The sequence below is a fragment of the Macaca thibetana genome, chromosome 10, assembly GCF_024542745.1.
Source record: "Macaca thibetana thibetana isolate TM-01 chromosome 10, ASM2454274v1, whole genome shotgun sequence".
NCBI lineage: Eukaryota > Metazoa > Chordata > Mammalia > Primates > Cercopithecidae > Macaca > Macaca thibetana.
In genome coordinates, this window is record NC_065587.1 from 55,596,644 (window position 1) to 55,619,899 (window position 23,256).

Here is a 23,256-nt window from a genome sequence, read left to right on the forward strand (position 1 = left end):
CCCCGACCCCAGGCCCGGTTAGTATCTAAAAAGGATGCCCTTCCCTTCCCCCTCCCCTCCCCTCCCCTCCACTCCCCTCCCCTCCCCTCCCCTTCCTTTGTTTTTTGTCTCACTTTGTCGCCCAGGCTGGAGCACAGTGGCACAATCTCGGCTCACTGCAACCTCGATTCTCCTACCTCAGCCTCCCAAGTAGCTGGGACTACAGGTGCACACCAACAAACCTGGCTAATTTTTGTATTTTTTAGTAGGGATGGGGTTTCACCATATTGGACAGGCTGTCTTTCTTTTTTTTTCTTTTGAGACAGAGTCTCGCTCTGTTGTCCAGGCTGGAATGCAGTGGCACAATCTCGGCTCACTGCAACCTCCACCTCCCAGGCTCAGGTGATCCTTCCACCTCAGCCTCCTGAATAGTTGGGACCACGGGCGTGCACCACCACACTCGGTTAATTTTTTTATATTAGCCAAAGATGCTATTTTCTAACCAAACCAAATATAGATGCATAAGGAAAAAAGCCTAGGGGAATGTTCGTCATGATACCACTCAAACACAGCCTATTCATCAGCAAATTAATTAAGCCCACAAATCTGGGTTCAAATCTCCATTATCCCACCCCCTCACTAACTAGGTGTTGGGAAAGTTACTCAACCTTTGTGTGCCTCATCTGTAAAATGGGAGAAATAATGGTGCCTACATTGTAGCCTTGCTTCGAGGATGAAATGAGTGAACATTTGTGGAGCCTTAGTACAGTGGCTGGCACACAGTATGCAGTCTAGGAGTGTGTGTATGAATGTGTTTGTGTGTACGTGTGTACTTATGAGAGTATGCACTTGTGTATGAATGTACAAGCATACTTACATGCGTGTGTGTTTGAGTGTTCTTGGATCACATGTGTCCCCAGGTGAATGTATGAGTATGTAGATAATGGACGTGTGTGTGTGTGTGTGTGTGTGTGTGTGTGTGTGTAAAGTCTCATTGGTCTCTGAGTTGCTGAAGTCCTAGGTTAAGAGTTCAATTTTCTTCTCTTTCATTACTTGTATTCCCCAAAAATAACAAGCATTACTTTTGAAATACAAGGGGATAGACTTACAACAGAAAGGTGTTATATAAAAAACACAGACGAAGAATTTGCAATCCTCAGACTACTCTTCTAGCAACCTCTGAGGATTCCCAGGCTGAACCTAGTCTCGGGGAAGCAGGCCAAACCCTGGACCAGTCGGTGAAGCAGGGCTGGGGGCGGGGACTGGACTACTGCAGACGGGTCCTCTCCAGACATGTGGAATTCCCACCACAGGCAGCCCAGACAGTGCGGCTGCCAAAGCACACACCTTTCTGCTGGAGCAGTGACGGCTGGATGCTGGGGAAGGTGGGGAGGGCAGAGCAGTGAGGGGTGAGGGCTGCAATCCCTGACCCCTATGGGGGTTCTCCCACTATGCCAGAAGGACAAGAGAGACTGGTTCGATCTAACCCCATCTCTGCCTCCAGCGTGCTGGGTGTCTTGAGGCAAGTTCTTACCCTTCTTTGGGCCTTGGATGCCCCAGTGAAGAAATTGAACTGAAACTGCTGCCCCCAGTGAAGAAGGCTGTTCCCAGTTTCGCTTTGGTAGGTTTGCAATTCTGGCTCTTCTGACTACAACAGGCTGGGATCTTCGGTACAGCAGGGCGAACTCTGCAGCCCACACAAACAGTGTTGGCACTTAGGAACCCAGGAGCGTCAATAAGTAAGCCCAGCTCTCTCAGAACACATAGCACAAGCCACTACTATGTAACTGGCACTTTGCAATGGCTCAGAACTTCACATCCTCAATTCACTTGGGCCTCACAGCTCCCTTTGGGGTAGTGACTCCACCCATTGTACAGATGAAGGTACTGAGGCACACGTGAGCCTCAGTGACTTATCCTAGGGATGGAGACTGTTTGTGTGGTAACCTGGGTCCTGGCGGTGAACATCCTCACACATGTGCAGAAGGCGCATGCATCTGCTGTACACACAACACACACGTATGTGTACACAAGCACACACACCTTTGTGCACATACTTATATAAGCACATCTCCTCCACAAATCACAGAGAGCTCGTCCCCGCCAGGCCCTCATATCCTCTCCATTGTACACCACAGGTGTCCTGTGTAAATATATAGAAACCCACAGGTTACACACTTAAGCATGTCTACTACATATAAGCTGATGGTATTAGCTACTTTCTCATAAGTGGCCAGCAGTGTTTTAAGCACATTACATGGGCAATCTCATTTAATCTTCAGAATAACCCTATTATTATCATCATCCAATTTTTATATACATGAAGAAACTAAGGCACAAAGAGGTGAGTCATTTGCCCCAGGTCACACATCCTGTGGGTGGGAGAGGTGGGACAGGCACCCCCACACTGCCTCTCTACAGTGTTGAGCAACAGACATCGAGGAAGACCTCGAAGTCCAGCCACGCAGACAAGACCACCGTCTCCTACTCCACATATTTATGCATCCACAGAAACCCAGAAACTTACACTGGTAGCAAACACACAGCAACATCCCAGTCAGGGCCTCTCTGCTGCCCCCGTTGAAGAAAGCTGGTCCCAGTTGCACTTTGGCAGGTTTTCAATGGATAAAATATTAGGCGTGGGGCCAGGAAATAATCAGTGTGGCCCAACTTATTTTTATTTATTTTATTTTGAGATAGAGTTTCACTCTTGTTGCCTAGGCTGGAGTGCAGTGGCACAATCTCGGCTCACTGAAACCTCTGCCTCCCAGGTTCAAGCAATTCTCCTGCTTCAGCTTCCCGAGTAGCTGGGATTACAGGCGCCCACCACCACCCCTGGCTAATTTTTGTATTTTTAGTAGAGATGGGGTTTCACCTTGTTGGCCAGGCTGGTTTCAAACTCCCTCCCAAAGTGTTGGGATTACAGGTGTGAGCCACTGCGCCTGGCCTATTTTTATTCTTATTTTAGTTTTGAGACAGGGTCTTGCTTTGTCGGCCAGGCTGGGGTGCAGTGGTGCAATTATGACTCAACGCAGTCTGGATCTCCCGGGTTCAAATGATCCTTTCATCTCAGCTTCCCCAAGCAGCTGGGACCATAGGCACGTGCTACCACATGGCTGATTTGTAAAATGTTTAGTGGAGACAAGGTCTCGCTATGTTGACTAGGCTGGTCTGGAACTCCTAAGCCCAAGCAATCCTCTCACCTTGGCCTCCCAAAGTGCTGTGATTACCTGTGTGGGCCACTGCACTTGGGCCAGCCCAAGTTAATGCCCTGGATATTCATCTCGCATTAGGGTAAGACATCTTTCTCATCCCTGGATTTGAGCAACTGGATTCAGCTACTGCTCCATCCTCACCTCTACTGGAATTCTCTCTGGGCTTGGACAAGCAAAGAGAACATTCTTCCAGAAAGTAGTAGTATTTGAGACAGTGCAGCTTGGTGGGTAATAGGGCAGGCTTTGCATCCAGACAGCCTGGGTTTATGGATCAATTCCATGGCTTTTTAGCTGTGTGACCATCAGCAATTTACTTAACCCTTCTGTGCCTCAGTTTCCTCATCTATAAGATGGGGCTATCTCATAGCATGACTGTGAGGATTAAATGAGTTAGTACATCTTAAAACACTTGACACAATGCCTGGCACAGAGCAAGCAGTCAGTAAATTATAAATAATAATAGCTAATAACAATAACAGTCAACATTTCTGTAGCACACACCAGATGCCAGACACTAAATGTCTTAGGGACATGACTTCAGGTAAGCCTCATTCCAGTTTCATGGGTTGGGTGTCAGGATCCCCATTCCTTAGATGAGGAAGTGGAAACTCAGAGAGGTTAAGTAACTTGCTCAAGTTCACACAGCTAGTTCCAGTAGAAACTACATTCCAAGGCCAGGTCTCTCTGACTCTTACCCAGTGTTCTTTTCACCCAGTAAAGTTGTTTTTGGCTGGGTGTGGTAGCTCACGCCTATAATCCCAGCATTTTGGGAGGCTGAGGCGGGTGGATCACTTGAGGCCAGGAGTTCGAGACCAGCCTGACCAACATGGCGAAACCCCATCTCTATCAAAAAATACAAGAAATTTGCTGGGCATGGTGGCACACGACTGTAGTCCCAGCTACTTGGGAGGCTGAGGCACGAGAATTGCTTGAACCCAGGAGGTGGAGATTGCAGTGAGCCGAGATTGTGCCACTGCACACCAGCCTGGGTGACAGAGTAAGACGCTGTCTCAAAACAAAAAAAAAGTTGTTTTTGAGAAAAGACTGTAGGGCAAGATCCTGGTGCTTGAGAGAGGAGACTGAGAAAGCGGGAAGGCCTTTAGAGATGACCTAGGTCATCTCCCCATTTGTCAGTTGAGGAAAGAGGTTCAGAGAGGTTAAGTGATTTGTCCAAAGTCACATAGGAATGAGTAGACTCAGGACTGCAACCGAGATCTATGTTACTCCAAATCCAAACAGGAGGAGGGAGGAAGCCAGAGAGAAGGGTGTGTGGGTGAAAAGAGCAGCGAGGATCCAGGCTCTGAGGAAACTCTTTTTTTTTTTTGAGACGGAGTCTCGCTTTGTCGCCCAGGCTGGAGTGCAGTGGCCAGATCTCAGCTCACTGCAAGCTCCGCCTCCTGGGTTCCCGCCATTCTCCTGCCTCAGCCTCCCGAGTAGCTGGGACCACAGGCGCTGCCACCTCGCCCGGCTAATTTTTTGTGTTTTTAGTAGAGACGGGGTTTCGCCGTGTTAGCCAGGATGGTCTCGATCTCCTGACCTTGTGATCCGCCCGTCTCGGCCTCCCAAAGTGCTGGGATTACAGGCTTGAGCCACCGCGCCCGGCCTTTTTTTTTTTTTTTTTTTTTAAGACGGAGTTTCACTCTTGCTGCCCAGGCTGGAGTGCAATGGTGCGATCTCGGCTCACCACAACCTCCCCTCCTGGGTTCAAGCGATTCTCCTGCCTCAGTCTCCCGAGTACTGAGATTACAGGCATGTGCCACCACGCCTGGCTAATTTTTTGTATTTTTTAGTAGAGACGGGGTTTCTCCATGCTGGTCAGCTTGGTCTCCAACTCCCGACCTCAGGTGATCCGCCTGCCTCGGGCTCCCAAAGTGCTAGTATTACAGGCATGAGCCACTGCTCCCGGCCCTGCGGAAACTCTTAAAATCCAATGCCCCAGGTTCTTCAAAAGACAAACTGTAAGGAAACAAAGGGGATGGGAGGTGAATTACTATAGACTTAAAGGCTATACATTTGGGTGTAAAACTGTAAAGAAACAAAGAAATACTATAAAGGCAGGCTAGGGTGTGGCATTTGAGGGGCTTTTATAAATATATATATACGTGTCTGTATATATACACACACACACACACACATATATATATATATATATATATTTTTTTTTTTTTTTTGAGACGGAGTTTTGCTCTTTATGCCCAGGCTGGAGTGCAATGGCACGATCTCAGCTCACTGCAACCTCCTCTTCCCAGGTTCAAGCGATTCTCCTGCCTCAGCCTCCCGAGTAACTGGGATTACAGGTGCCCGCCACCATGGTCAGCTAATTTTTTTGTATTTTTAGTAGAGACAGGGTTTCACCATGTCGGCCAGGCTGGTCTCAAACTCCTGACCTCATGTGATCCACCTGCCTTGGCCTCCATCCCAGCACCCATCCTCCCAAAGCGCTGGGATTACAGGCATGAGCCACCGCGCCCGGCGGGGCCTCTATTTCTTGATCTGGCCTGTGGTTACAAGCTGTTTAACCTCATAATAACCTAGTAGGTTCCATGTTTGTTTTATGTGACTTTCAGCATTTGTGTTTTACTTAAAAATAAAAAGGGGTTTTATGTGTGGTTTTTTTTTAAAAGAAAATAACAACAGTAGCAATTTACACAGTAACACCTTCCGTCTGTTGCCTCTTAACCAAGCAGGAGAAATTTAACCTCCTTTTAACAGTTGAGGACACTGAGGTTCAAAGACAGAAACAACTTGCCCAAAGTTGTACAACAAGTAAGTCTGGGAGCCGGGACTTAACCCCCATAGCTTGATGAGTCTCCACAGCACAGAGGTGGCTGGGCTGCTGATGGCAGTCCCTGGCCCGGCAAGGCGGGGTTGGAGAGGTCTCACAACAGATTCCGAGAAAGAGACTCGGGAAATGAATCACGCACAGAAGCATCTCTGAGCTCCAGGCTCTGTCTTCTGCCCTCTGCACTCAGATAGCAGTGCGCCTCCTCTGCAGATCACCCCAAGGGAGGCAGGACCATCTAATGAGCATGGACCAGAGCTGTGGATTCTGATAACTCTGAGCAACCTGGAACAAGTCATGGGCTTTCTCTAAGCATTTGCTAATCTGTAAAATGGGAACAATTAATAGGTGCTGGCCAGGCATGGTGGCTTATACCTGTAATCCCAGCACTTCGGGAGGCTGAGGTGGGAGGATCACTTGAGCCTAAGAGATTGAGAGCAGCCTGGGCAACACTGCGAGACTCCATCTTAAAAAAAAAAAAGTACAAAAATTATCCAGGCCTCGTGGTATGCGCCTGTACTTCTAGCTACTCAGGAGACTGAAGTGGGAGGATTGCTTGAGCCCAGGAGGTTGAGGGTACAGTGAGCTGTGATCATGCCACTGCACTCCAGCCTGGGCGACAGAGAGACGGCCTGTCTCTAATAAACAAACAAACAAACAAACAGGTGCTAGCTGATTTGGCTATTATGAGAAATTCAGTGAGATATGGAAAGTTTTCAGCACACGAAGTAAAGTTAGTTCAATATCAGCTATTAACCTCCCCAAAGAGAAATGCTGTGTGATTCCACTGACAAGAACAGACAAACCTAACTTAGGGTAATGGAAGTCAGAAAAGTGGCTCCTTTTGCAAGGGGTTGGGGTGTACTGGCTCAGAGGAGGCATGAGGGAGTTCCTACAGGGGTGTTTTACATGTTTTATATCTGTTTATTTATTTATTTTTATTTTTTGTAGAGACGGGATTTTGCCATGTTGCCCAGGCTGGTATCTAACTCCTAGGCTCAAGCAGTCCTCCTGCCTTGGCCTCCCAAAGTGCTGGGATTACAAGCACGAGCCACTGCTCCTGGCCATTTGTTCAATTTAAAAGAGCACTTTGAACAGGTATAAAAGTAAAATCCTACCTAAGAAAAAACACACACACCAACAGAAATATCCTGCTCTTGTCCCCCCAACACACACTTCCTACCCAATACACATAAATATCCTCCCCAATATAACTGCTAGCCCCTCAACACTACACACATTGCAAATGACTCTGACGCCAACCCAAATAGAAGCTACCTTCCAATAAAGCAGACACGCCTACACTCCCTCTCAACCCCATCTATCAAACCCAAGGACAGAATTGACTGAATAGGCAGATTCTTGAGCCAAACAGACAAAGGTGGGGTCTTGGCCCCACCTCTTCCTCACCATAGGACCCAGAACCAGTCATATCAACTCACGAGCCTCAGTTTCTTCATCTGTAAAATGGACCCAATAAGATCTTCTCTCACAAAATAAAATAAAGTAAAATAAAATAGGAAGAGCATAAATAAGCTTTCTGAAGGAAGGAGCTGTGTCTAATTTGTATTGTCACTGACTCATGTCAGCATTATTGGTAAAGCTGTGTTGTCAGTTCACTCCAGATTACAGATTCAATACAATCCCAATCAAAATTCCAACAAGGTATCTAGACGAAGCTGGAGGGTTGATTCTAACCTTCCCGTAGAAGAGCTATGGTTCAAGGATTTTCAAAATACTTAATTCATCGCAATGTTAGTAACAGGTGACAACTAAGCAGAAAACAGAAAAATAAGTGGAGGTCAGATGAGGAAAACCAGAAGCTAGAATGTGGAGGAGGGGAGAAGATGGCAGAGCAAGGAGAGGGAACCGCTTGGGCCCACACTCTGAGGCTAGAAGGAATCAGGTTCATTTTAAAAACTGAAGAAGAGCGTGGTGTGGTGGCTCATGCCTGTAATCCCAGTACTTTAAGAGACCGAGGCAGGTGGATCACCTGGCAACCAGCCAGCCTGGGCAACATGGTGAAACCCCGTCTCTACTGAAAATACAAAAATTAGCCAGGCGTGGTGGTGCCTGCACCTGTAATCCCAGCTACCTGGGAGGCTGAGGCAGGAGAAACGCTTGAATCCAGGAGGCAGAGGTTGCAGTGAGCTGAGATGGCACCACTGCATTCCAGCCTGGGTGATAGAGTGAGACTCTGTCTCCAGAAAAAAGAAAAAAAAAACTGAAGAAGGTCAGCACTTTGGGAGGTCAAGGTGTACGGACTGCCTGAGCTCAGGAGTCTGAGACCAGCCTGGTCAACATGGGGAAACCCTGTCTCTACTAAAAATACAAAAAATATTAGCCAGGAGTGGTGGTGTGCACCTGTGATCCCAGCTACTCAGGAGTCTGAGGCACGAGTATGGCTTGAACCTGGGAGGCAGGGGTTGCAGTGAGCTGAGATCGCCCCACTGCACGCCAGCCTGGGCGATAGGGCGAGACCCCGTCTCAAAACGAAAACAAAAACAAACAAAAAAAACCCTAAACAAAAAAGAACTGAAGGTCAGATTAGGGAGGACCTAGAGGGTCAAGAGTGTGAGAGATGGATGGAGAGATGGGCTCAGAGGTAAACAGAGGCCAGTTTTTGCAGGGCTGGAGGCCTTGCCCTGTGCAGGGTCCTGGCGCCCTGTGGGGCCTGGGGGATGGAGGTGGGAAGGAGGTAGGGATAGCTTAGCCCTTTGGGGAAGAGGGGCCCCTCATCTCAGTCCATCCTCATAGGACTGATTTCGCACGGACCCCCAGAACGCAGAACACAGGAGGGTCCCCTGAGCCACCCCTCCTCATCCTTCCCCTCCCATTAAGTAAGGGGTTATCAAGGGCTGAGTCAGGGTGCCCCTCACCCTCCTGGGTGCTGGAAAGGACTAGCACCCTTTGAAAAGGTGGGGAGGGGGTTCCTGGAAGGTGGAGCTGGCGAGGCCACGCGGGCCGGGGCCATCTTCAGAGGCAGAGATGCCTCCACACCCGGTGCCAGGGGATTGGGGTTGGCAGCGGGGAGGGCGAGGGCTGGCCTAACGCACTTAACCCCAGGGGGCGCCTCCTGCTCCTGTGCTGCGCGGTGCCCGCAGTCCCGGGATCAAGGCCGTGCCCTGGGGGGCTGGCGACCGGAGGACTGGGAAATCGTCGTCCCGGGACAGCTGCACAGCCAGGTGTGCCCTCGGAATTTGCTGTGTCGCCGGCCCGCGCAGCTAGAGCAGAAAAGCCTCGGCGTCAGCGCCCCCGGCCTGCCCGCCTTGCCACCGGGCCAGCGGGCACCCCACATTCCTGAGCGGGCAAGGAGTTAGGGCCCCGCGGCCATGTCCTGGCGCCAGACCCTAAGAATTCAACAGGGCGAGGGCGAGAAGGGACTTGTGAGACCCTCAGGGCCTCCTTGCTCTTCTGTGGCCTCAAAACTGAGTCAGCCTTCCCATTTGTTAAATGGGGATGGTGACACTGCCTGACCTATCTCTCAAGCTACTAGGAGCAGCTAAAGATATCTTTTTTATTTTATTTTATTTGTTTTGTATTGTTTTGTTTTGTTTTGTTTTGAGTCAGAGTCTCTCTCACCTCGTCACGCAGGCTGCAGTGCAGTGGCGCAACCCTGCTCACTGCAGCCTGGAACTCCTGGGTTCAAGCCATCCTCCCGACTCAGCCTCCTCAATATCTGGGACTACAACCACACCACCACTTCGGGCTAATTTTTAAAAATTTACTTTTCGTTGAGATAGGGGTCTCACTTTGTTGCCCAGGCTGGTATGAACTCCTGACCTCAAGTCATCCTGCCTCAGCCTCTCAAAGTGTTGGGATTACAGGTGTGAGCCACCAAGCCCAGCCAATTCCATTTTATTTTTAAGAATTTATATTTTTTGTAATTTTATTTTGTTTTTTGTTTTTTTGAGACAGAGTCTTGCTCTGTTGCACAGGCTGGATTGCAGAGGTGCAATCTCCACTGACTTCAGCCTCTGCCACCCCCAGGTTCAAGTGATTCTCTTGCCTCAGCCTCCCAAGTAGCTGGGATTACAGGTACCTGCCACCACGCCGGCTAATTTTTGTATTTTTAGTAGAGACAGGGTTTCACCATGTTGGCCAGGCTGGTCTCAAACTCCTGGCCTCAAGTGATTCACCCGCCTTGGCTTCCCAAAGTGCTGGGATTATAGGTGTGAACCACTGTGCCTAGCCAAAAACGTATTTATTTTTGAGACAGAGTCTTACTCTGTCACCTAGGCAGGAGTGCAGTGGTTCCATCACAGCTCACTGCAGCCTGGAACCCCTGGCCTCAAGCCATCCTCCCACCTCAGTCTTCTGAGTAGCTGGGACTACAAGCGCATGCCACCATGCCTGGCTAATTTTTGTATTTTTTGGTAGAGACGAGGTTTTGCATGTTGCCCAGGCTGGTCTCAACTCCTGGACTCAAGCAATCTGCCCGTCTCTGCCTCCCAAAGTGCTGAATTACAGGCCTGAGCCACCTCACTCTGTTGCCCAGGCTAGAGTGCAATGGCATAATAATGGTTCACTGCAGCCTCAAGCTCTGGGGTTCAAGAGATCCTACTGCCTCAGCTTCCCAAGTAGCTGGGATTACAGGAGTGCACCACCATGCCCAGCTTATTTTTTTATTTTATTTTATTTTTGAGACAGAGTCTCACTCTGTTGCCCAGACTGGAGTGCAGTGGCATGATCTTGGCTCACTGCAACCTCGGCCTCCCAGGTTCAAGCGATTCTCGTGCCTCAGCCTCCCGAGTAGCTGGGATTACAGGCGCACACCACCACAGCTGGCTAATTTTTGTATTTTTAGTAGAGACTGGGTTTTGCCAAGTTGGCCAGGCTGGTCTCAAACTCCTGACTTCAAGACATCCGTGCGCCTCAGCCTCCCAAAGCGTTGGGATTACAGGTATGAACCACTGCACCCGGCTGAGCCCAGCTAATTAAAAAAAAAATGTTTTTGTAGAGATAGGGTCTCTCTGTTGCCCAGGCTGGTCTGGAACTCCTGGGCTCAAGTGATCCTCCCACCTCAGCGTCCCAAAGTGCTGGGTTATAAGTATAAGTCACCTTGCCTGACCTACCATTGGTCTTTCAGGCAACAAAAGCTTCCCTCTCCTCCCAGGCCATGACCTGCCTAAGATAGGAGGTACTGAATGGTATTGCCTAGGTTTTCTTCTAGGGTTTTTATGGTTTTAGGTCTAACGTTTAAGTCTTTAATCCACCTTGAATTAATTTTTTGTATAAGGTGTAAGGAATGGATCCAGTTTCATCTTTCTACATATGGCTAGCCAGTTTTCCCAGCACCATTCATTAAATAGGGAGCCCTTTCCCTATTTCTTGTTTTTGTCAGGTTTGTCAAAGATCAGGTGGTTGTAGACGTGTGGTATTATTTCTGAGGGCTCTGTTCTGTTCCACTGGTCTATAAGTCTCTGTTTTGGTACTAGTACCATGCTGTTTGGTACCAATACCATGCTGTTTTGGTTACTGTAGCCTTGTAGTATAGTTTGAAGTCAGGTAGTGTGATGCCTCCAGCTTTGTTCTTTTGGCTTAGGATTGTCTTGGCAATGCAGGCTCTTTTTTGGTTCCATATGAACTTTGAACTTTTTTGGTTTCATATGAACTCCTGGAGTCTGCAGGAGACAGTGACCAGAGGAGGAATCTGGAGGGTCTTCAAGGCTGCCAGGGATGTGTAGGGTCCCAGGAATCCCCCTGCCACTCAGCCTGCAGCTGAGTAAAGCCACCAGCCCTGCTGACCCTGTGCCCTAGATGGGGCCAGGTGATTGGTAGGCCTGGACTTGTGTGTGTTTCAGGGAACAGCCAGTGGAGACAAGGCCTTCCCAGTTGGGCAGTCAGGCAGCCTGGCCTCTGGCCGACACCAGCTTTGCTCAGCTGCCACACCCCAGGGAGTGGCTAGTCTTCCCTTCCTGGCAGAAGGAGAGGTGGCTAGAGGTTAGTAAGGGGGGAGGCATTGCAGAGGAGAGCTCAGAAGGAAGGAGCTGGTGCTGGAGATGAATCCTCCTGCTCACTGGCCAGTAGCTGTGGACAAAGAGGGCCTCCCACTGGGAGAATTACTGGGCTGCTGCCCCTGACTCCCAACCCAGAGTGAATTATTTCATGCACACCAGCCAACAAAAGGGCACCTGCTGGTTGCTTTTCCTGTAACGACTGCTTCCCACTGTTCCTCCCGCCAATCCTTCAGACCTCGACTTAGACAGAAATCATCCCTTCCAAGAACTCTTCCCTGACCCCAAGCACCCTCTACTTAAACTATTGTCATTTTATCACAGCATCTTTCAGACTTGATAGACCAGAAAACCCCTTTCACAGAGATGTATAATCTTCGGAACTCCTTAAGATTAAAACAATGGTAATGTCTTTTTTTTTTTTTTTTTTTTTTTTTTTTTTTTGCGTCACTCTAAAATAATAATTTCATAATTTTTATTATTTTCCATTATTTCTCTTCTGGTCATAAAGAAGCAATTTAAATTTAAAAACGATTTCCTTTAGATCACTGTGTTAATAATGATTGTTTTAATTTATTCAACCACAAAATAACATTGTTTTGAGTGCTTAGTGGTTGCCAGACACAGTTCTAGACACTTGGGATGCATCAATGAGCAAGACAGATAAAGTGCCCTACCCTCTGGAGCTGACATTCCAGGAGAGACAGAACAGAAACACACAAATAAGTAAATTATAAAGTATATTAGAATCTTTGATGGATACTCCTAACCCATAAAGACCTCCTACATTTTGCCGTTTAGCCAAGTGACACAAACCTATTTATTTATTTATTTATTTATTTATTTATTTATTTATGTGTTTATTTATGTATTTTAGAGACAGAGCAAAATGCCTGTTGCCCAGGCAGGAGTGCAGTGGTGAAACCATAGCTCCCTGTAACCAATTTACTTGATTTTTTATTTTTGAGACAAGAGTCTCACTCTGTCACCCAGGCTGGAGTACAGTGGTGCAATCTCAGCTCACTGCAACCTCTGCTTCCCAGGTTCAAGCGATTCTCGTGCCTCAGCCTCCCAAGTAGTTTTTACTTTACTTTTCCTTTTACTTTAATTTATATATATATATATATATATACACACACACACACACACACACACTAATTAATATATAATATATAAATATATTAATAATACACAATATTATATATATATAAATGTCCAACCAGTCATAACCTCAGATGATTTTCATGTAACAATTCCACAAATTTAGTGATTTTATGTTTTTCAAAAACTCAAACTGCCATCAAAATAAAAAGACAAGTAAAGATGATTTTTTAAAAACTCAAAAAGTATTTATTTGCCTAAGAGAGACTCAGAGAATACTCTTGCCAAAATAGTGACCTATATATGGAGTTTGAAATTACAGTTGGCAATAAGAAAATGTTACTCTTTTGAGGCAGACGTATTTTTGGTTATAGTTCATTTCCACAGTAAACGTGAAGCCGTGTGCTTCTGCAAAATCCGACTCTAAGAAGCCTAAAATATAAAATTCTGAGCAAAGGTCAAAATTCTGATGATCTGATTTTTAAAATTTAAAACTTAAAAGGTAAATTTTTAGAGATTTAAAGTGCTGCTGATATTTATTTTATTAAATTTTTCTCGGCCAGTTGCAGTGGCTTGTGCCTGTAATCCCAATATTTTGGGAGGCTGGGCAAGAGGATTTCTTGAGCCTAGGAGTTCCAGACCAGCCTGGACAACATAGTGAGACTCTACCAAAAAAAAAAAAAAAAAAAAAAAAAGCTTTAAAAATTAGCCAAGCATGGTGGCACACGGTGGTGGGAGGATCATTTGAGCCCAGGAGGTGGGGGTTTCAGTAAGCCAAGATCTCACCACTGGACTCCAGCCTGGGTGACAGAGCAAGACCCTGTCTTGAAACAAAAACAAAAACAAAAAATCAAAAACAAATAAACAAAGACTTTTCTGTTTATGAATATCTGCAACTCACTTTTCTTTAATGTATGTGACTCACTACTATCACAAACTTAAATTTTTACTTGCATGTTGCATATGGTGATATTCTAATTCTATCATTCCTTCTTCATTTATTGAAATATTTCTTTTCTTTTTTTTTTTTTTTCCGATGGATACTTGCTGTGTCACCCAGGCTGGAGTACAGTGGCGCTATCTTGGCTTACTGCAACCTCCACCTCCTAGGTACAAGCGATTCTCCTGCCTCAGCCTCCCGAGTAGCAGGGATTACAGGCACGCACCACCACGCCCAGTTAATTTTTGTTTTCTTAGTAGAGATGGGGTTTCACCATGTTGGCCAGGGGTTTCACCATGTTGGCCAGGCTGATCTTGAACTCTCGACCTTGTGATCTGCCCACCTCGGCCTCCCAAAGTGCTGGGATTACAGGAGTGAGCCACCGCACCCAGCCATTTATTGAAATATTTCTATAAAAAGAAACTCACCTACTGTTTGGCTGCTCAGTGGTCCAGTCCACATAGGAAAGACAGAAAAAAAATTGCTTGATTCTTTACTTTTGTTTACTAGTTTTCAAAATAATGAGTTGGTTCCTCTGAAACTTGGCATTAGTTTTTCAAGTACCATTATGAACCGATGGATTTAAACATATTTGTATGTTTCCATTCATTGCAGTTATTATTTATGCTCAAGTTGCCCATCTTTGGCCTGTGAGAGGGTTTTCTATTGATTCCTGTGTTCTCCTGACCTTAGCAGTCTTAGAGAGCTTATGGCAACTATTAAAAGAAACACTTCAGACAGAATAAATTTAACAGAGTTTCTTTGAGCAAAGAACGCTTCATGAAACGGGCAGCACTCAAAACTGGAAGAGGTTCAGAAAGCTTCACTCTACTAGCTGTGTGAGCAGCAAGCTTTTATAGGCTCACCACAGAAGCAAATAACAGAAATCGCCTAATTGGCTACAACTAGGCATTTGTCTTATGTGGGTATGGTGTAATGGGAAGACCCTAGCTGGTTGACTGTGATCGACTGAGCCTGTTTTGTTTTATTTTGGTTTTGTCATTTACAAGAAATGCCTCCTAGTTAAGTTTTGGTTTGTTTACATAAGAGCTCTAGACACAGGCGACAACCTCAGCCTAATGATCTCCTTATTTACTTTTAATGATTTGAAAATGTACAGTACACTATTATGCACTATATTCACCATGCCATGCAATAGCCCTCAAAAAAAAAAAAAAAACCAACTTATTCCTTCTATCTAAGGCTTTGTACGTGTTTACCATCATCTCCCCATTCCCGCTTCACCCCCTAGCCTTTGGTAACCATCATTCTGTTCTTTGTTTCTATGTGTTCGATTGTTTTACTTTTTTTTTTTTTTTTTTTTTTTTTGGAGGCAGAGTCTTGCTCTATCCCGCAGGTTGGAGTGCAGTGGCGCAGTCTCAGCTCCCTGCAACCTCCACCTCCCAGGTTCAAGCGATTCTCCTGCCTCAGCCTCCTGAGTAGCTGGGATTACAGGCGCCTGCCACTACGCCCGGCTCATTTTTGTATTTTTAGTAGAGACAGCGTTTTGCCATGTTGGTCAGGCTGGCCTCGAACTCCTGACCTCGAGTGATCCACCTGCCTTGGCCTCCCAAAGTGCTGGGATTACAGGTGTGAGCCACCATGCCTGGCCATGTTGGATTGTTTTAGATTCCACATATAAGTATTATCTTTGTCCACATGGTATTTGTCTTTGGGTGTCTAACTTATTTCAATATGTATAACATTCTCCAATTCCACCCACATTGCCACAAATGACAGAATTTCTTTCCTTTTTTAAAGGCTGAATAGTATTTTGGTGGGTATATATACTACATTTTCTTTATCCATCCATCCACTCAGTGATGGACACTTAGGCTGATTCTGTAACTTAACTGTTGTGAACAGTGCTACAATGTACTTGAGAGTGCAAACATCTCTATGACATACTGATTTCAGCTCTTGTGGGTGAATACCCAGAGTGGGATTTCTGGATCATATGGTAATCCTGTTTTTAGTTTTTGAGTAACCTCCATACAGTTTTTCATAATGCAGGTACTAATTTATATTCCCACCAACAGTGTACAAGTGCTGTCTTTTCTTCACATCCTCAACAACACTTATCTTTTGTCTTTTTTATAATAGCCTAATTGCCATTCTAACAGCTATAAGGTGATACTGCATTGTGGTTTTAATTTGCATTTTCCTAATGATTAGTTACATTGATGAGCATTTTTTCATATATCTGTTGGCCATTTCTATGTTGTCTTGTTTTGAGCAATAGCTATTCAGATCCTTTGCCTTTTCTTTTTGCTTTTTTTTTTAGAGACAGGGTCTCACTCCATTGCCCAGGCTGGAGTGCAGTGGAGTGATCACAGCTCACTGCAGCCTCGAACTCCTTGGCTCAAGCCATCTCCCCACCTTAGCCTTCCAAGTAGCTGAGACTATAGTGGAAGCTACCCACACCCAGCCATTTGCCCATTTTAAAATAGGATTATTTGTTTTCTTTCTATAGAGTTGCTTAAATTCTTTCTATATTTTGGACATTAATCCCTTATAAGACATATGGTTTGCAAATATTTTCTCCCAATATGTACGTTGTCTGTTTACTCTGTTAATTATTTCCTTTGTTGTGCACAATCTATTTATTTATTTATTTATTTATTTATTTATTTATTTATACAGAGTTTCACTCTGTCACCCAGGCTGGAGTGCAGTGGCACAATCTCAGCTCACTGCAATCTCTACCTCCCAGGTTCAAGTGATTTTCCTAGGCCTCCTGAGTAACTGGGATTACAGGTGCCCGCCACCATGCCTAGCTAATTTTTGTATTTTTAGTAGAGACAGAGTTTCACCATGTTGGCCTGGCTGGTCTCAAACTCCTGACCTCAGGTGATCCACCTTCCTCGGCCTCCCAAACTGCTGGGATTACAGGCGTGAGCCACCGCGCCCGACCTGCTTTTTATTTTTATGCAATCCCCTTTGTCTGTTTTTGCTTCTCTTGCCTGTACTTTCAGGGTCAAATTATCTTTGCCTAAACCAATGTTGTGTAGCTTTCCCCGTATGTTTTCTTCTAGTAGTTTTATAACTTCTTGTATTATATTAAGTCTCTATTTCCATTTTCAGTTGATTTTTGTCCATAGTGTGAGATAAGGGTCTAGTTTCATTCTTCTGCATGTGGATATCCAGTTTTCCCCAACATCATTTATTGAAGAGAGTGTCCTTTTCCTGTTGCATATCCGCGGCATCTTTGTCAAAAGTCAATTGACCATATATGCATGGGTTCATTTCTGGGCTCTCTACTCTGTTCCACTGGTTGATACGTCTATTTTTATGACATTACTATGCTGTTTTAATTACTGTTGCTTTGTGGTTTAGTTTTAAATCAAGTAGTAAGATGTCTCCAGCTTTGTTTTTTTACTCATGATTGCCTTGGCTATTTGGGTCTTTTGTGGTTCCATATGAATTTTAGGAAGGCATTTTTCTATTTCTATGAAAAAGGACATTGGAATTTTGGTAGGAATTGCATTGAATCTATAGCTCACTTTGGGCAGTATGGGCACTTTAACAATATTAAATCTTCCAGTCCATGAACAATGGATATCTTTTCATTTATTTGTGCAGATACCATATACTTCTAATAAGTATTTGTAGAATAGACAAATGAAAGGTGAAAACCAACAATTAGCTGGTCCCACTGAAGTCTCAGGCAGGGCAGAACCCTGATACTTATGGTCTTCTATTACCATCTGGTGGGAAGTGTAACAGCATTGTTCTCTAATGCCTCAAAATCTCTTAATGCAGTGTTTTCCAAACTACAGGTTCTTACCCATTAGTGAGTTATAAAGTCATTTCAGTGGGTCATGACCAGCATTTTAAAAAATTGAATTAAATTTCTGAGTAGAAATCATCAGAGTGCTTCACACATGGTAGAGGCAAATTCTGCCATAAATTGTCATAAAACTATTTCTTTTTTTCTTTTTTCTTTTCTTTTTGAGATGGAATCTCACCCTGTCACCCAGGCTGGAGTGCAGTGGCACAATCTCAGCTCACTGCAACCTCCACCTCCCGGGTTCAAGCGATTCTCCTGCCTCAGTCTCCTGAATAGCTGGGACTACAGGCGTGTGCCACCACACCCAGCTCATTTTTGTATTTTTAGTAGAGTTAGGGTTTTACCATGTTGGCCAGGCTGGTCTCAAACTCCTGACCTCAGGTGATCCGCTCGCCTCTGCCTCTCAAAGTGCTGGGATTACAGGTGTGAGCCACCTCACCCAGCCATAAAATTATTTCTATATTCCTATTAGCATATATATTTGCTCATACACTATATAAATTTTTATGTGTGTACTAGACCACAACCAGTGATTTGTTGATAAAAGTTTAACTATTAAGGCCAGGCGTGGTGGCTCACACCTGCCAACATGGTAAAACCCCATCCGTACTAAAAATACAAAAATTAGCCGGGTATGGTGGTGCACGTCTGTAATCCCAGCTACTCAAGAGGCTGAGGCAGGAGAATCACTTGAACCCAGGAGGTGGAGGTTGCAGTGAGCCGAGATTGTGCCACTGTACTCCAGTCTGGGAGACAAAGCAAGACTGTCTCAAAAAAAAAACAACCAAAAAACAAAAGTTGAATTATTGGCTCTCTAGGGAAATATGTATAAGCATATACCTACCTATGTTTATTATAAATGTTTCTTAATATAAAATAATGTGTAGCACATTATTTACAAATAATAAAATATATGGCCAGGCTTAGTGGCTTATACCTGTAATCCCAGCACTTTGGGAGGCTGAGATGGGTGGATTGCTTGAGCCTAGGAGTTTGAGACCGGCCTGGGCAACATGGTGAAACCCCATCTGTACAAAAAAATATACAAAAATTAGCCAGAGGTGGTGGCTGATTTAGTCCGCCTGTAGTCCCAGCTACTCGGGATGCTGAGGTGGGAGGATCACTTGAGCCAAGTGAGGTTAAGGTTGCAGTGAGCCATAATCATGCCACTGCACTCCAGCCTGGGCAACAGAGTGAGAACTTGAAAAAAAAAGGAAGGAAGGAAGGAAGGAAGGAAGGAAGGAAGGAAGGAAGGAAGGAAGGAAGGAAGGAAGGAAGGAAGGAAGGAAGGGAGGGAGGGAGGGAGGGAGGGAGGGAGGGAGGGGGGGGAGGGAAGGGGGAGGGGAGGGAGGGAGGGAGGAAATATATAAATACCCTTTGTTATAACTATAGCTAATTAATTATCACAGAATGCTTTTATTGATTTTTGTTGGATTCTTGTAACCATAGGCAACCTATGGTTTCAATTCAACCATATTTTGACAAATGGAGTTGACTCTCAGTGTAGACAAACCAAATAGATCCCTGATTTGTAGCACTTGCCAATTTCCATAGTGTAAATACTCCCCCCAGTGGCTGATTTCAAGCTCCCAATGTGACATCACTGAATAGAGTTGGGAAGAGTTGTGCAGAAGCTTACTATACAGGAACAATAGATGTAAGTTACCCCAAGAGCACAGATAATAATAAAACATAGTAAAATAATTAGTAACTAATGAGTTTTGAGTATTTTCAGTTTTTTTTTTAATATATATAACTTTTTTTTTTTTTTTTTTTTTTTTGAGAGAGGATTTTGCTCTGTTACCCAGGCTAGAGAACAGTGGCATGATCACAGCTCACTGTAGCCTCAGTCTCCTGGGCTCAAGTCATCCTCCTACCTCAGCCTCCTGAGTAGCTGGAACTGCAGGCACAGACCACCATGCTTGGCTAATTTTTGTATTTTTTGTAGAGATGGGATCTCCCTATGTTACCTAGGTTGGTCTGGAACTCCTGGGCTCAAGCGATTCACCCGTCTTGGCCTCCCAAAGTGCTGGGATTAGAGGGGTGAGCCAACAGGCCCAGGCCCTATAATGCAGTTCTTAATACGGCTGTGTTTGACAATTGGCCCGCAAAAGTTCTGAAAATTTAATCATCAGCTCTTGCAGGCTGGTATGAGTTGGCTATAGCCCATCATTGCACTCACAACATAAACACGTATTTCCCAATATTGGTTCAATTTTTTTTTTAATACAAAAAGTTCTCTAGAGACCTGCAACAATTTTTTCAGGCTGAGTTTAACCCAGTCTTCAAAAATCTTCAGCCATGGTGGCCAAGCGTGGTGGCTCATGCCTGTAATCCCAGCACTTGGGATGCTGAGGCAGGAGGATTGCTTGAGGCCAGGAGTTCAAGGCTACAGTGAGCTATGATCGCACCACTGTACTCCAGCCTGGGAGTGCAGAGCAAGATCCTGTTTCAAAAAAACAAAAAAACCCAACAACAAGAAAAAAAAAAAAAAGGGAGAAAGAAAGAAGGAAGGAAGGAAGGAAGGAAAGAAAAAGAAAGAAAGAGAAAGAAAGAAGAAAAAGAAAAAGGAAGGAAGGGAGGGAGGGAGGGAAGGGAGGGAGGAAGGAAGGAAGGAAGGAAGGAAGGAAGGAAGGAAGGAAGGAAGGAAGGAAGGAAGGAAGGAGGAAATAAAGAAAGAAGGACCCTCTAGGAATGAAACTGCAGTTTCAAATGAAACAAACCCATTTCCTTTCTCAAAAACACAAATCCTGAACCTTTCAGAAGGCACTCTTTGGACAGTTCCTCAGGGTGATATTTAGTGTTTGTATTCACCGAGCAGTCTTTCCCTCCTTCTTGGGTTGGGGGAAGTATCTGGATTTTCTTTGGGGTAACCACACAGCTAATAAGGAGGAGAACCGGCACTCAAACCCAGCCTCCCTGCTCTAAATTCTTATGCTGTTTGCTAAGGAAAGCCACAGTAATCGAGCACCTGACAAACTTAAGGAGACAGAGATGGTATCAAATACTATTTACAAGCTGCCTTCATAAATACACCTTTCTGGCTGTGTAGTTTTTCTTCCCAATCATGAAATGCCAAATTGGTATAATTATCACTGTATTTTATTTTTTAAACCAAACATTTTGAAGGCCTGGAAACATCTTGCTATATAAGAACTCTAATCAGATAAATGCAATTTACAGATATGAAGGTCATCTTAAGATAGTTTTAAGGAATTATTATTTTCTTTAATTTGTTGATTCTCTGCATGAGACTATAAACATTAGTCCATTGTAGGCATAAATCAGGCTAACATTTCCCAGTGTGGCAGCTGTCCTTGGTATAGAGACATGAAATTATTTTGGGCAGCTAGTCAGATGAATATTTTGATAGAAATGTTTTCTTTGGGCCAGGTGTAGTGGCTCATACCTGTAATCCCAGCACTTTGGGAGGTAGAGGCAGGAAGATCACTTGAGGCCAGAAGTTCGAGACCAGCGCGATCAACATGGGGAAACCCCGTTTCTACTAAAAATACAAACAATTAGCCAGGTGTGGTGGCACATGCCTGTAGTCCCAGCTGCTTGGGAGGGTGAGGCAGGAGAATTGCTTGAACCCGGGAGGCAGAGGTTGCAGTGAACCAAGATCGAAATATCTCGGCCTCCCAAAGTGCTAGGATTACAGGCGTGAGCCACCACGCCTGGCCTAAAATGCCCATCTCTTGATATGACTCTATATGTGTGTATTGGCTGGGTTTGTGACTTTGGAATAAATTTCTGTTGTTTAAAATTGAGTTTAGGGTTGGGCATGGTGGCTTACGCCTATAATCCTAGCACTTTGGGAGGCTGAGGCAGGAGGATCACTGGAGCCCAGGAGTTCCAGATCAGCCTGGGCAACATAGTGAGACCCCATCTCTATTTAAAACTAAAGAAAAAAAGGAATAAAAATAAACTGAGTTTATAGTAATTTATTAGAGCTGCCACAGGAAAGTAACATTGGGGTAAAGGAATGAGTCCAAGGTTGGGAAAATGAAATAGACACCCAGCCCTAACCAGGGGTGAGGGGTTAGCTTTGTAATAAATTGAGCGACTGAGTCTCCAACACCTTCGTGTGACCTCCCTTAACCCCCAGCATCCAGCATTTTCATTCAACATGCATAGATAGCTGTTTTGTGTTTCTTTGTATGGTTTTTGAGACAGGGTCTCGCTGTGTGGCCTAGGCTGGAGTGCAATGGCACCATCGCAGCTCACTGCATCCTCAAATTCCTGGGCTCAAGCAATCCTCCCACCTCAGACTCCTGAGTAGCTGGGACCACAGGCCTGAGCCACCACGTCAGCTAGTTTTTAAAATTATTTTTTGTAGATACCGAGTCTCACTGTATTGCCCAGGTGAAAATAAATTTAGAACTATAAACTTTAAATGTAACAATTGCACCAGGCAAGGTGGCTCACGTCTGTAATCTCAGCACTTTGGGAGGCCAAGGCTGGCAGATCGCTTGAGGTCAGGATTTGGAGAGGTCAGATCACTTGAGGTCAGGAGTTGGTCAGCCTGGCCAACATGGTGAAACTCCATCTCTACTAAAAATTAAAAAATTTTAGCTGGGCATGGTGGCGCATGCCTGTAATCCCAGCTACTCAGGAGGCTGAGGCAGGAGAATCGCTTGAACCGGGAGGCAGAGACCTGCAGTGAGATGAGATCGCGCCACTGCATCCCAGCCTGGGCAACAGAGCGACACTATGTCTCAAAATAAATCAATAAATAAGTCAATAAATTTAATAATTGCAGAGCGTGGTGGCTCACACTTGTAACTGCAGCATTTTAGGAAGCCGAGGCAGGAGGATCGCTTGAGCCCAGGAGTTTGAGACAAGCCTGGACAACAAAGCAAAACCCTGTCTCTACTGAAGTAAAAATAAAAATAAAAATAAATTAGCCAGGTGTGGTGGTGCCCGCCTGTGGTCCCAGCTACTCGGGAGGCTGAGGTGGGAGGATTGCTTGAGCCCAGAAATTTGAGGTTGCAGTGAGCTGTGACGGTGCCATTGCACTCCAGCCTGGGTGACAGAGAGGTACCCCCCTCTCTAATTAACTAAACAATAAATAAATAAATAAATAAATTAATTAATTAAATACAATAATTATTCCTAAGGAAACTTTATCTCATGTGCCTCTACCTGTACCAACGTAATGAACCCCTGAGTTCATAAACTAGCTTTTGGGAAAGGTTGATCTCTTGTCTCCGGCATTTTACAGATGAGAAAACTAAGGCTAAGACGGCAGAGGTGTCTCCGAGGCTCCAAGAAAGACCAATGATACTGTGACTACTGCTCCAATTCTCCAGGGCTACATTTATCCTCCTCCAGCCTCCAGCAAATACTTTCACAAGCGCTTTTTCCCAGACAAGAGCAAGACGCGGAGGCTCGGGGACTGGGAGCGGCTAGGAGAGCGCAGAGGACAGGAGCTCGGAGCTCGGGGACCAGCACGGGCCTGAGGCAGCAGCGGCCACCAGGGGGGGCGCGTG

At 45.3% G+C, this 23,256-nt stretch overlaps 1 protein-coding gene across 1 annotated transcript in view; it reads left to right on the forward strand.

Annotated features, from left to right (window-relative positions):
- OSER1 (oxidative stress responsive serine rich 1) overlaps positions 1-23,256 on the forward strand; it is a 313,341-nt gene that overhangs the window by 185,307 nt on the left and 104,778 nt on the right. The gene's annotated exons all lie outside the window — the stretch shown is intronic.